We start from the raw sequence: 12,476 nt of genomic DNA, 5'->3' as shown, positions 1-12,476 counted from the left end.
GCCATTCCTTCATTTTTATTAATGTCTTGTTGTGTTTCTATCTAGGACCCTAATTCTATATTCCCGAATTATGCCCTTATATGGTTATAATAATTAATATCCTTATAAAGGTATAAGAATCATATCCATATTTAGTAATATCCCATGCAGTCCAAATACGGCAAGGCTACTCCCCTAGACTCCTAGAAAGTACAACGCGTTCTGTAAACAAACCAAACCTCCAGCAGCCCGGGAAATCCCCCTGCTCTTGTTTTGATTTGCACAAGAACTCCTAGAGTTCCTACATCACCCAGACTCCCACAACAACTAATACTTGTACCCCCCTGTCACTCATCTCAATTACCCGACCCCATGCACTTGTCATGCATGCTGATTAACTGCCGATCGGCCTCCTGCCACGCAACTGAGATTGCGGAAACTATTCTCAGTGAAAACATAGATATAGCATTCCTTACTGAAACCTGGTTAAACCCCCATTCCACTCCTATTCTAGATCTATTGATTCCCCCTGGTTATCTCATCATTAGAAAAGATAGAATTGAACAAATGGGAGGGGGCCTTGCCATTATCTTCAGAGATAACCTTAATATCTCGCTTGTACAACTGCAAGACCCATCCACATTTGAATACCTCTGCACAGATATCCATACCCCAGGCTTCCATACCATTAGGCTTCATACTATCTACCACTCTCCTGGAAACTCTATCTCCTTTACTGAAGAGATGTCCGACCTTATTACGCTAGCATCACTATCCCACTGTAAAAACGTCTTTCTAGAAGACTTCAACATCCACTGGAATAAAAATGACGACCCTGCGGTCTCCCGGTTTAACGATATCATGGACGTTACTGACCTGATCCAACTTTGCCAATCCCCAACTCACAACAAAGGTGCCACCCTTGATGCTATCCTGACTAACAAGGATCTCGCCTCCCTCTCTAAGATCCTTCCAGTAGACTGGTCTGACCATCACCTTATCCTCTTTGACCTAAATGGCTCCATTATACACCCGACCCCTACAGGCATTTTACCTTTGAAACCTACCCGTAAACTTCACCTCATTCCCCCAGGTGAATTGGAATCTACCATTAAATCTCGCTTACTTCTTCCCCCTCTCTCACATAGCACCGACGACCTTACTGAACACTACAACAATTCGATTCGTGATGCCCTTGATCAAATTGCCCCTATAAAATACAAACAAGAAAAAAACATCCCACCAAAATCCTGGTTTAACTCGGACCTTAACATGGAAAGACTAGCTCTCAGGCACTCAGAACGTACCTGGAGGAATCATCCCACCACTGACAATTTGGTGCTTCTGAGAAAAGCTTGAGCACAATACAAAAAACACATCTTCAATGAAAAAGCTTCCTATCTTCGCACGCAGCTAGATCATGCCAGAAACCGCCCCAGAGAACTCTTTAACATTGTTAAAAAACAAACCTCCTCTGGCCCCCCGAAACTACTAGCCACTATTGAAAGATGTGAAGAAATAGCAAGCTTCTTCTCCAACAAAGTCAACGCAATTGAACTTTCCTTTGCCGCCCCCCTTTCACCTCAACCTCCCCTCAAACTCCACCTCCTCCCTAACTTGCATAGCACTAGCTCGCTCTCTTCTACCCCATCTCAAGACATCCTCCAACCACACTCTATACCCCTCCTCCCAGGCCCCGCTCTCATACACCACCAAACTAAAAACAATGCCTCCTGGAGCGAATTCTCACCTGTATCCGAAACAGCTATCGTCAATTGCATCTCTAAACTCAAACCGTCCTCTCACACTAAGGACCCTCTCCCCTCTCACCTGGTCCAAGAGTTCAAACACATCATTACCCCGCTCTGGACCACCATCATCAACTCCTCTCTCTCCACTGGCTGTGTTCCGGCCTCTCTTCAATTAGGTCAAATCTCCCCCATCCTCAAAAACTCCTTCGCCGACCCCAATGACCTCAACAACCTACGCCCTGTGAGAAGTTGGCCTGATATCTGATGCTCACTAGTTCTAGTGATCACCTTGTATCAGTCCAAACAACCATTATGGTGATTGGTTGTAAGTCAACCTTATAGACCATCTATCCTAATGGTAGCATGGACAAAGCAGTCTTAGGCTAAACTCTTTTGGCATGTGAAGCCAGCTGTTTTACCACATATAACCCCTTGAATACCAGATGAAAGGACACCACACAGGTTGTTATGAAAATAAACAGTATATTTATTTATAACACAACACCTCTGTACTCTTTATGAGGTCAGAGGGCTAAGCACATGACAATCTCTTAGGAAAAATACTATAAGTTGCACAAATTACAATGGTGCCCTAGGGGCACGGCAAACCATATACTAAGTAAATGGTATAAGGAAATCGATAGAAGAAATGGAGCTGTCCAGAGGCTGTAGGTTCGCTGGGACTACACTATCCTAACCACAGGTAGGTAATAGGAGGCCCACGGAGCGCGTGTGCAGAGTGTGAACTCACACGCGGGATGCGGAACAAAGTCAATGGGCAGTACAGTTTATGAAAAAGGTAAGTACGGACAGTCTTTACTATCTAGGACTAAAACGACTGGGAATCTGGACACTAGGAGAGTTAATCTACCCTTGAGCACCGAAATGCTCTTGTTACCTCACCCACGGGCTGCGGGTGCATAGGTGTCAAAGTGTGTCGGCTTTCCGCGTCGAAGTCAATGGAGCCTTGAAGAAAGATGCTGCAGGCGACCAAGTGGAAGATGTCCGGTGCGATCCACGGGTGGATCGAGGAAGAAGAGGACCTGAAAGCAGAGGGGACAATGTTCAAAGTTACTAGCCAGTGACCGGAGTGGAACCAGGAAGGAACCAGATGTTGTCGTCGCGATCAGGTGAAGAGTGGACGCTTGACTCTGCAGCCACGTGGACCAGGAGGTGTCTTCGACGTCCAGGATGGAGGCACGAGCTGTCCCACGCAGACTCTCGCTGTCGGCGGTGTCTGTTCCGGATTCGGCGTCAACAGGGCTTGGCAAAGGCAACCCATGCGGTGAGTGGAAAAGGCGTCTGGTGCGGACTAGGAGAGTCCGGGGTGCTCCTCTTATGGAGGGGAGCAAGGGCCAGTCTGGAGCAACCAGACCAGCAGTGAAGATTTCAAGGATCGTCGTCTAGGAGGTCACTAGCCAGCCGGCAAGTGACCAGACAACGCGTCGAGCAGCAACCAAGCAAAAGGGCCCCACGCAGATCTCGTGGATGCTGGAGGGCTGGTCTTCGGTGCAGGGGCTGCTAGGGGCTTCTCAATCCCCAAAGCACTTGGTCGAGTTTATCTCGGAAGTCGTGCTGGAAGCAAAGTACAGTTTCTTTCAAGATGGCAGGTCCCACGTGTCTCGTCGCACCCACGGATCTCAGCTTTGCTGCAGATGTGAGTTGAGGTCGGAGAGGTCTGGGAATCCGGGTCTCGTCGGGCTCTGAAGTCTGGATTTTCGAGGGAAGACGACAAAGTGAAGCCGCTGGACGCTTGATGGTGCCTGCAGTTGCAGGGTGGGCACTCCTTGCCCACAAGGGAGATTCTTCAGTCTTCTGTGGAGCAGAACGTCGAAGTCCAGAGTTTCTTCGTGTAAAAGTTGTTCAGGATAATCTAATTTGGAATGGGACCAGCTCCTACCTTTATTCTCCTAAAGGGGGGCTGCACTACAACTAGGTCCCTCCCATGGGTGGGACCAGGAAGGGGGGTGGTTACACCCCCTATCCTTTGTCCGGCTTCGCGCCAGAGCTGGGGCAGGGGTGCCCCAGCGACTGGTTTGAACCGGTGTATGCACAGGGCACCTTGTGTGCCCCAGGCATGTCTCATTCCTTTCAGGCCGGTCCTACCCAATACACAAAATCCTGTCTGGGGTGGTGCTAGCACCTCCTAAGGCAGGAAACCCTTTGTCCAAGCCTCCCTCGCTGGAAGGACTCCCAGCAGCAGGAGGTCACACTTGTGTTTGTGGTGGCAGCATCCATTTTGTGATGCTGAGGCTCGCGTTAACTTTAACCGGGGTTCACAGTTACATACATGTCGTGTCCCTCTAGAAGGGTGGAATGCTACCCCCATCGCAAGAACTGGCGAGGGGGTAGTATTCCAATTCGTATGACACCTTACTCTACATGTTTTGATAATGCTATACCAAAGTTGGCGTTCAACCGCGAGGATGATAATGCACTTAAGAGTATATGGTATAGCGTTATCATGGAGCAGCTATTAGGACTTGGTTCCGCAAGCTGCAGACGGGCTCAGCTCATGCCAGAGCACCATCTCACATAATTCCAAGCGCTCTGCCCTCAGGATCGATAAGGCCTGCCATAGGAGTGACTGATAGGAGGATATGTGTCCATTTTAGGGTTAGATATAGGTATACTATATCTACAGCAAAGGATGATTACACCACCTTCCCCCAGCTGTCTTACCAGCCAGTTGTGTCTGTTTAGAGGGCCAGCCAGGGGTGGCATAATACATGCTTCAGCCCCTGGTAGGCCTGGGGTTCACCTATGCCCTGGGTACCTAAGGTACACTGTACAGGGGCTGATAAGGTGTCCCAATACCAATTGGTAAATGCACCTAAAGTACATGGATGTCAATTTAGAGAGAGAACAGCGAGGCTGTGGGTCTGATTAGCAGGCCCACAGCCAGGGAAAGTCATAAACCAGTGAAGCAAAAAGCAAAAATCTGGGGTGACCATAGGATTGCAGACCCTATTCTCCTACATAACCCCCCCCCCAAACGTAGGGACATTAAACTAACCTTGACCAGGTGAGTCTTCCTGTTCTAAGTGGAAATACCCGGAGAGACCATCTGCATTGCCATGGTCAGTCCCTGGTCTGTGCTCCACTGTAAAGTCCATCCCCTGTAGGGAAATGGACCACCTAAGAAGTTTGGGGTTTTCACCCTTCATTTGATTTAGCCATAAGAGGGGCTTATGGTCGGTCTGAATCTTGAAGTGAGTTCCAAACAAGTATGGCCTCAACTTCTTCAGGGCCCAAACCACAGCAAAGGCCTCCCTCTCTATAGCTGACCAACGTTTCTCTCTAGGGGTCAGCCTTCTACTTATAAAAGCAATGGGCTGGTCATGACCATCAATATTCAGTTGAGATAGAACAGCTCCCACACCCAACTCAGATGCATCTGTTTGGACAATGAAGGTTTTGGAATAGTCAGGACTCTTGAGAATAGGTGCAGTACACGTGGCCTGCTTTAGGTCATCGAATGCCTTCTGACGGCTAGCTGTCCACTGAACTTTCTTTGGCATTTTCTTGCTTGTCAAGTCATTAAGTGGTGTCACAATGGACCCATAATTTTTGACAAACTTCCTATAGTAACCAGACAGGCCCAAGAAAGCTCTGACCTGTGTCTGGGTGGTTGGAGGAGCCCAGTCCTTTATGGCCTGTTTCTTGCTCTCCAAAGGTTGAACCTGGCCTCCACCCACAAGGTGGCCCAGGTACACAACCTGACTCTGCCCTATCTGGCACTTGGTAGCCTTGATAGTGAGACCTGCTTTCTGCAGGGCCTCCAAAACTTTCCTCAGGTGGATCAGGTGATCCTCCCAGGTGGAGCTAAAGACAGCAATATCATCTAGATATGCTGCACAAAAGTCATCCAGCCCAGTGAGGACTTGGTTTACCAACCTTTGAAAAGTGGCAGGTGCATTCTTCAAACCAAAGGGCATCATCACAAACTGGTAATGACCTCCTGGGGTAGAAAATTCTGTTTTGGCCTTGGCATCCTCAGCTAACCTGAACTGCCAATAACCAGCTGTTAGGTCAAATGTACTCAAGAAGGTGGCAGAAGCCAACTTGTCTATGAGTTCATCTGCCCTAGGTATTGGATGGGCATCTGTCTTAGTGACAACATTGAGACCCCTGTAGTCTACACAAAACCTCATCTCTCTCTTACCATCCTGGGTGTGAGGTTTTGGCACTAGAACTACAGGACTAGCCCAAGGGCTCTCTGAGGGTTCAATGACTCCCAATTCCAACATCTTTTGTACTTCTTTCTTTATGCAGTCCCTGACGTGGTCAGGTTGCCTGTAGATTTTACTCTTGACAGGCAGACTGTCACCAGTGTCCACCTCATGGGTGCACCAGTTTGTCTGACTGGGTGTCAGTGAGAACATTTGTCTAAAGTATTGAAGAACTTGTTTGCAATCCTCTTGTTGATGTTCAGAGAGGCTGTCAGAAAAGACTAAACCATCTACTGACCCATCATCAGGGTTCTGAGTGAACAGGTCTGGGAGAGGGTCACTCTCTTCCTCCTGTCCCTCATCTGTTGCCATGAGCAAGCCCATGTTTTCCCTGTCGACAAATGCCTTGAGCCTGTTAACATGAAGCACCCTGTGGGGGCTCCTGGGACTTCCAAGGTCCACCAGGTAGGTGACCTTTCCCTTCTGCTCAATAATGGTATGGGGTCTAGACCAAGTGTCTTGGAGAGCTGCTGGGGCCACTGGCTCCAACACCCACACCTTCTGTCCTGCATGATAAACAGTTAGGACAGCCTTTTGGTCATGCCAAGCTTTTTGAAGTTCTTGGCTGGCCTCAAGGTTTTTGGATGCCTTCTCCATGTACTCTGCCATCCTGGAGCGGAGACCAAGTACATAGTCCACTATGTCAAGCTTAGGCTTTTTGAGAGGTAACTCCCATCCTTCCTTCACAAGACATAGGCGTCCTCTTACAGAATGCCCAAACAGAAGCTCAAAAGGGCTGTAGCCAACCCCCTTCTGTGGGACCTCTCTGTAAGCAAACAGGAGGCAGGGTAAAAGGATGTCCCATATTCGCCTAAGCTTCTCAGGTAACCCTTTTATCATCCCTTTTAGGGTCTTGTTGAATCTCTCAACAAGCCCATTGCACTGTGGGTGATAGGGTGTGGTAAATGTATAATTTACACCACATTCCTTCCACATTGCAGTCAAGTATCCTGACATGAAGTTTGCACCTCTGTCAGAGACAACCTCCTTAGGAAACCCCACTCTGGAGAAAACTCCAAGTAGGGCTCTGGCCACAACAGGAGCTGTAGTGGTCCTAAGGGGAATAGCTTCTGGATACCCGGTGGTATGATCCACTACCACCAGTATAAACCTGCGTCCAGATGCTGTTGGGGGTCCATTGGTCCAACAATGTCTATCCCCACTCTTTCAAAGGGTACCCCCACCACAGGTAGTGGTATAAGGGGGGCCTTTGTGGTGCCACCTGATTTGCCACTGGCTTGGCAGGTGACACATGAGCGACAAAACTCTTTAGTGTCTTCAGACATGTGAGGCCAGTGAAAGTGTGGGGCAAGCCTGTCCCAAGTCTTGTTCTGGCCTAAGTGACCTGCAAGGGGAATCTCATGGGCTAAGGTGAGAAGGAAACCTCTGAGAGACAAGGGGATGACCAGCCTCCTGGTAGCACCAGGCTTGGGGTCTCTTGCCTCAGAGTATAGGAGTCCTTCATCCCAATATACTTTGTGGGCACCTGTAGCATTCCCTGCAGCCTCAGCAGCAGCTTGCTGTCTGAGGGTTTCAAGAGAGGAACAGTCTAATTGTATCTGTCTCAAGTCTGCCCTGGAAGGTCCCCCTGTCCCAAGAAACTCAACCTGTTCAGGTTCAAGCTCTTCTTGGACAGTTCCTTCTGGGGTCTTTGGGTCAGCCTCCTGAGAGGGCTGATCCTCAACCTGAGGCAGGGGGAAGGCTCTGCCTTAACCCTACCATTCCTTCTCTTGGGTAGTGTCTGGTCCATTCTTCCAGGATCCAGCACTTGTTCAGCTGGGCATTTCTTGGCCTGTGACCTGGTCACAGCAAGGACATGTGAGGAGAGACCTAACATTTCTACATGAGTCCTGTACTCCACATCTGACCACATGGATGATTCCAAATCATTGCCCAAAAGACAATCCACTGGGAGGTCTGAACTAACTACAACCCTTTTGAGGCCAGTTACCCCTCCCCAGGAGAAGTTAACAACTGCCATACTGTGATTGGTAGTGACGTTGCTAGCATTGGTCTCTAGGTAGTCTGAACTTAGCATGATCTGATCAGGGTCCACAAATGTTGGTGTCACCATAGTGACACTGGCACATGTGTCCCTGTAGGCCTGAGCCATTTTTCCATTAATTAAAGGCGTTTGCCTGTACTTGCCAAGGGAACTGGGACTTACAGTAGGGGTCATATCCATGTCCCCAGTACAAACAAGAACAGCCTGAGTAGGTGTTCTGACTAAGTCAGAACCCACCTCAGTTCCCAGGGTTAACCCAACTATAGCCTTGGGAGGTACACTACCACTACTAACTGTACTAGGGGGTGCAGGTGTCTTAGGGACAGTAGTGGTAGGAGCTTGGCCTTTCTTGGTGCACTCACTAAACCAGTGAGTTTTACTTTTACAGTATTGGCACCATGGTTTCTTTGGTACATCAGTCTTCTTCTTTTGGGAATTCTGGGACCCACCCTCCTTAGGTTGTTGGGGCCCTGTTGAAGACTTCTGGTCATTTTGTAGATTCTGATTACCCTTTTGTTCTGCTTTCTTTTGGCCACCACCCTGGTTCTGGTTCTGCAGCTTGACCCTGGTTCTGACCCATCTGTCTGCCTTCTTTCCCAATTCTTGGGGAGAGGTCAGACCTGAGTCAATCAGGTGCTGATGCAACAACTGGTGCTGACAATTATTTAAGATTTGCTCTCTCATAATTAGATTATACAATCCTGTGTAATTAGTAACTTTACTTCCCAGTAACCAGCCTTCTAAAGCCTTAGTGGCACAATCAACAAAATCAGTCCAATCCTGAGCCTGAGTTTTCTGGGTGTCTCTGAACATCAACCTGTACTGTTCAGTTGTTAAGCCAAACCCATCAATCAGTGCAGTTTTCAGGACTTGGTAATCATTAGCTTCCTCATCTCTAACAGTGAGGAGCTTATCTCTACCTTTGCCTTCAAAGGAGAGCCACAATATAGCTGCCCACTGACACTGGGGTACCTGCTGTACTTTGCAGGCCCTCTCCAAAGCAGTTATCCACTTGTGGATATCATCTCCTCTCTTATAGGAGGGCATTATTTTACTCAGGTGTCTATTATCCAGGATACTATTTTTTTAGTAATTGAGCGCGATATAAAAGCCTTTAATAATAATAATAATAATAATAATTATCAAAACTCCTGTCTTTATCACTTGGGATAGTGCTGCCACCAGTGGGTGCTAACCCACTCAACTGTTGCTCTCTAGCAAAGGCAAGTTTCTCTTTGGCAAGGGCAAGTCCTTCCCTTTGAATCCTCAGATTAACCTCCTTCATCTTTGCCTCATGCTCTCTCCTCTGAGGGGAAGTCATCCTCCTCTGAGCAGATGCATGAGAGGCATGGGAGTGCACAGATCTATTGGAGTCCCTAGACTGAGATCTATCTCTTCTGACCCCAAGGTTAGACCTGCTTGTGGATGGCACTGGGGCTCCCCCAGTTCCTCCCCTATGTAGGTCTAAGTTGGCCCTTGTAATTCTGCTGACTAAAGGTTGGCCATTGTCTGCCTCATCCTCAGATAAGTCCCCTTCCTCTCTACCATCTACATTTTCTGTTTCAGGGAGGTTGGAGTCTGGATCACCTTGTTCACCTTCTAAGGGGGGCATGCTCCCATTTGGATTAGAGGGGCCTGTGTTAGAAGCCCTTCTAGCATCATATGTCTCTAAGAGACCTAACAGAAAGGGAGTGGTAGGGTTAGAACCCTGTTTCAGTTTCCTGGAGGTACACAATTGTCTCATCTCCTGGAAGCTGAGGGCTGCATATCTGGAAAGGACCTGTGGAGGGTCACTAACCACAAGGGGAGTCACTGAGGCCTCTCCTGTGGTAGACATGCTTTCTAGTGAGGTGTAAGTGGTGCACTTACCTACACTATGGGTTTTCCTACTGATCCCTTGCTAAGAGTTGTAGTTAGGGTGTGCTAGGCCCTTTCTACTACAACAGCTGGTTCAGTAGAACTCAGAGTATTTCTAAGCTTGTTATATGTACCTATCGTACCTTATGTGATCTTTCAAATGATATTTCAAGATTATATTTGGTAAAAACAACAGCAAGCTCAAATCCCAACCGCTGCACACCAATGTGAGAAATTGGCCTGATATATGATGCTCACTACTTCTAGTGATCACCTTGTATCAGTCCAAACAACCCTTATGGTGATTGGTTGTAAGTCAACCTTATAGACCAGCTATCCTAATGGTAGCATGGACAAAGCAGTCTTAGGCTAAACTCTTTTGGCATGTGAAGCCAGCTGTTTTACCACATATAACCCCTTGAATACCAGATGAAAGGACACCACACAGGTTGGTATGAAAATAAACAGTATATTTATTTATAACACAACACCTCTAAACTCTTTATGAGGTCAGAGGGATAAGCTCATGACAATCTCTTAGGAAAAATAGGATAAGTTGCACAAAATTACAATGGTGCCCTAGGGGCACGGCAAACCATATACTAAGTAAATGGTATAAGGAAATCGATAGAAGAAATGGAGCTGTCCAGAGGCTGTAGGTTCGCTGGGACTACACTATCCTAACCACAGGTAAGTAATAGGAGGCCCACGGAGCGCGTGTGCAGAGTGTGAACTCACACGCGGGATGCGGAACAAAGTCAATGGACAGTACAGTTTACGAAAAAGGTAAGTACGGACAGTCTTTACTATCTAGGACTAAAACGACTGGGAATCTGGACACTAGGAGAGTTAATCTACCCTTGAGCACCGAAATGCTCTTGTTACCTCACCCACGGGCTGCGGGTGCATAGGTGTCAAAGTGTGTCAGGTTTCTGCGTCGAAGTCAATGGAGCCTTGAAGAAAGATGCTGCAGGCGACCAAGTGGAAGATGTCCGGTGCGATCCACGGGTAGATCGAGGAAGAAGAGGACCTGGAAGCAGAGGGGACATTGTTCAAAGTCACTAGCCAGTGACCGGAGTGGAACCAGGAAGGAACCAGATGTCGTCGTCGCGATCAGCTGAAGAGTGGACGCTTGACTCTGCAGCCACGTGGACCAGGAGGTGTCTTCGACGTCCAGGATGGAGGCACAAGCTGTCCCACGCAGGCTTTCGCTGTCGGCGGTGTCTGTTCCGGATTCGGCATCAACAGGCCTTGGCAAAGGGAACCCATGCGGTAAGTGGAAAAGGCGTCGAGTGCGGACTAGGAGAGTCCGGGGTGCTCCTCTTTTGGAGGGGAGCAAGGGCCAGTCTGGAGCAACCAGACCAGCAGTGAAGATTTCAAGGATCGTCATCTAGGAGGTCACTAGCCAGCCAGCAAGTGACCAGACAACGCGTCGAGCAGCAACCAAGCAAAAGGGCCCCACGCAGATCTCGTGGATGCTGGAGGGCTGGTCTTCGATGCAGGGGCTGCTCGGGGCTGGGGCTTCTCATTCCCCAAAGCACTTGGTCGAGTTTACCTCGGAAGTCGTGCTGGAAGCGAAGTGCAGTTTCTTTCAAGATGGCCGGTCCCATGTGTCTCGTCGCACCCACGGATCTCAGCTTTGCTGCAGATGTGAGTTGAGGTCAGAGAGGTCTGGGAATCCGGGTCTCGTCGGGCTCTGAAGTCTGGATCCTCGAGGGAAGACGACAAAGTGAAGCCGCTGGACGCTTGATGGTGCCTGCAGTTGCAGGGTGGACACTCCTTGCCCACGAGGGAGATTCTTCAGTCTTCTGTGGAGCAGAACGTCGAAGTCCAGAGTTTCTTCTTGTAAAAGTTGTTCAGGATTATCTAATTTGGATAATCCAGCTCCTACCTTTATTCTCCTAAAGGGGGGCTGCACTACAACTAGGTCACTCCCATGGGTGGGACCAGGAAGGGGGGTGGTTACACCCCCTATCCTTTGTCCGGCTTCGCGCCAGAGCTGGGGCAGGGGTGCCCCAGCGACTGGTTTGAACCAGTGTATGCACAGGGCACCTTGTGTGCCCCAGGCATGTCTCATTCCTTTCAGGCCGGTCCTACCCAATACACAAAATCCTGTCTGGGGTGGTGCTAGCACCTCCTAAGGCAGAAAACCCTTTGTCCAAGCCTCCCTCACTGGAAGGACTCCCAGCAGCAGGAGGTCAGACTAGTGTCTGTGGTGGCAGCATCCTTTTTGTGATGCTGAGGCTCGAGTTACCTTTAACCGGGGTTCACAGTTACATACATGTCGTGTCCCTCTAGAAGGGTGGAATGCTACCCCCGTCGCCAGAACTGGCGAGGGGGTAGTATTCCAATTCGTATGACACCTTACTCGACATGTTTTGATAATGCTATGCCAAAATTGGCATTCAACCGCGAGGATGATAATGCACTTAAGAGTATATGGTATAGCGTTATCATGGAACAGCTATTAGGACTTGGTTCCGCAAGCTGCAGACGGGCTCAGCTCATGCCAGAGCACCATCTCACATAATTCCAAGCACTCTGCCCTCAGAATCGATAAGGCCTGCCATAGGGGTGACTGATAGGAGGATATGTGTCCATTTTAGGGTTAGATATAGGTATACTATATCTACAGGAAAGGGTGATTACACC

This window comes from Lissotriton helveticus, chromosome 1_2, assembly GCF_964261635.1.
Source record: "Lissotriton helveticus chromosome 1_2, aLisHel1.1, whole genome shotgun sequence".
NCBI classification, from domain to species: domain Eukaryota; kingdom Metazoa; phylum Chordata; class Amphibia; order Caudata; family Salamandridae; genus Lissotriton; species Lissotriton helveticus.
This window is presented reverse-complemented; position numbering follows the sequence as displayed.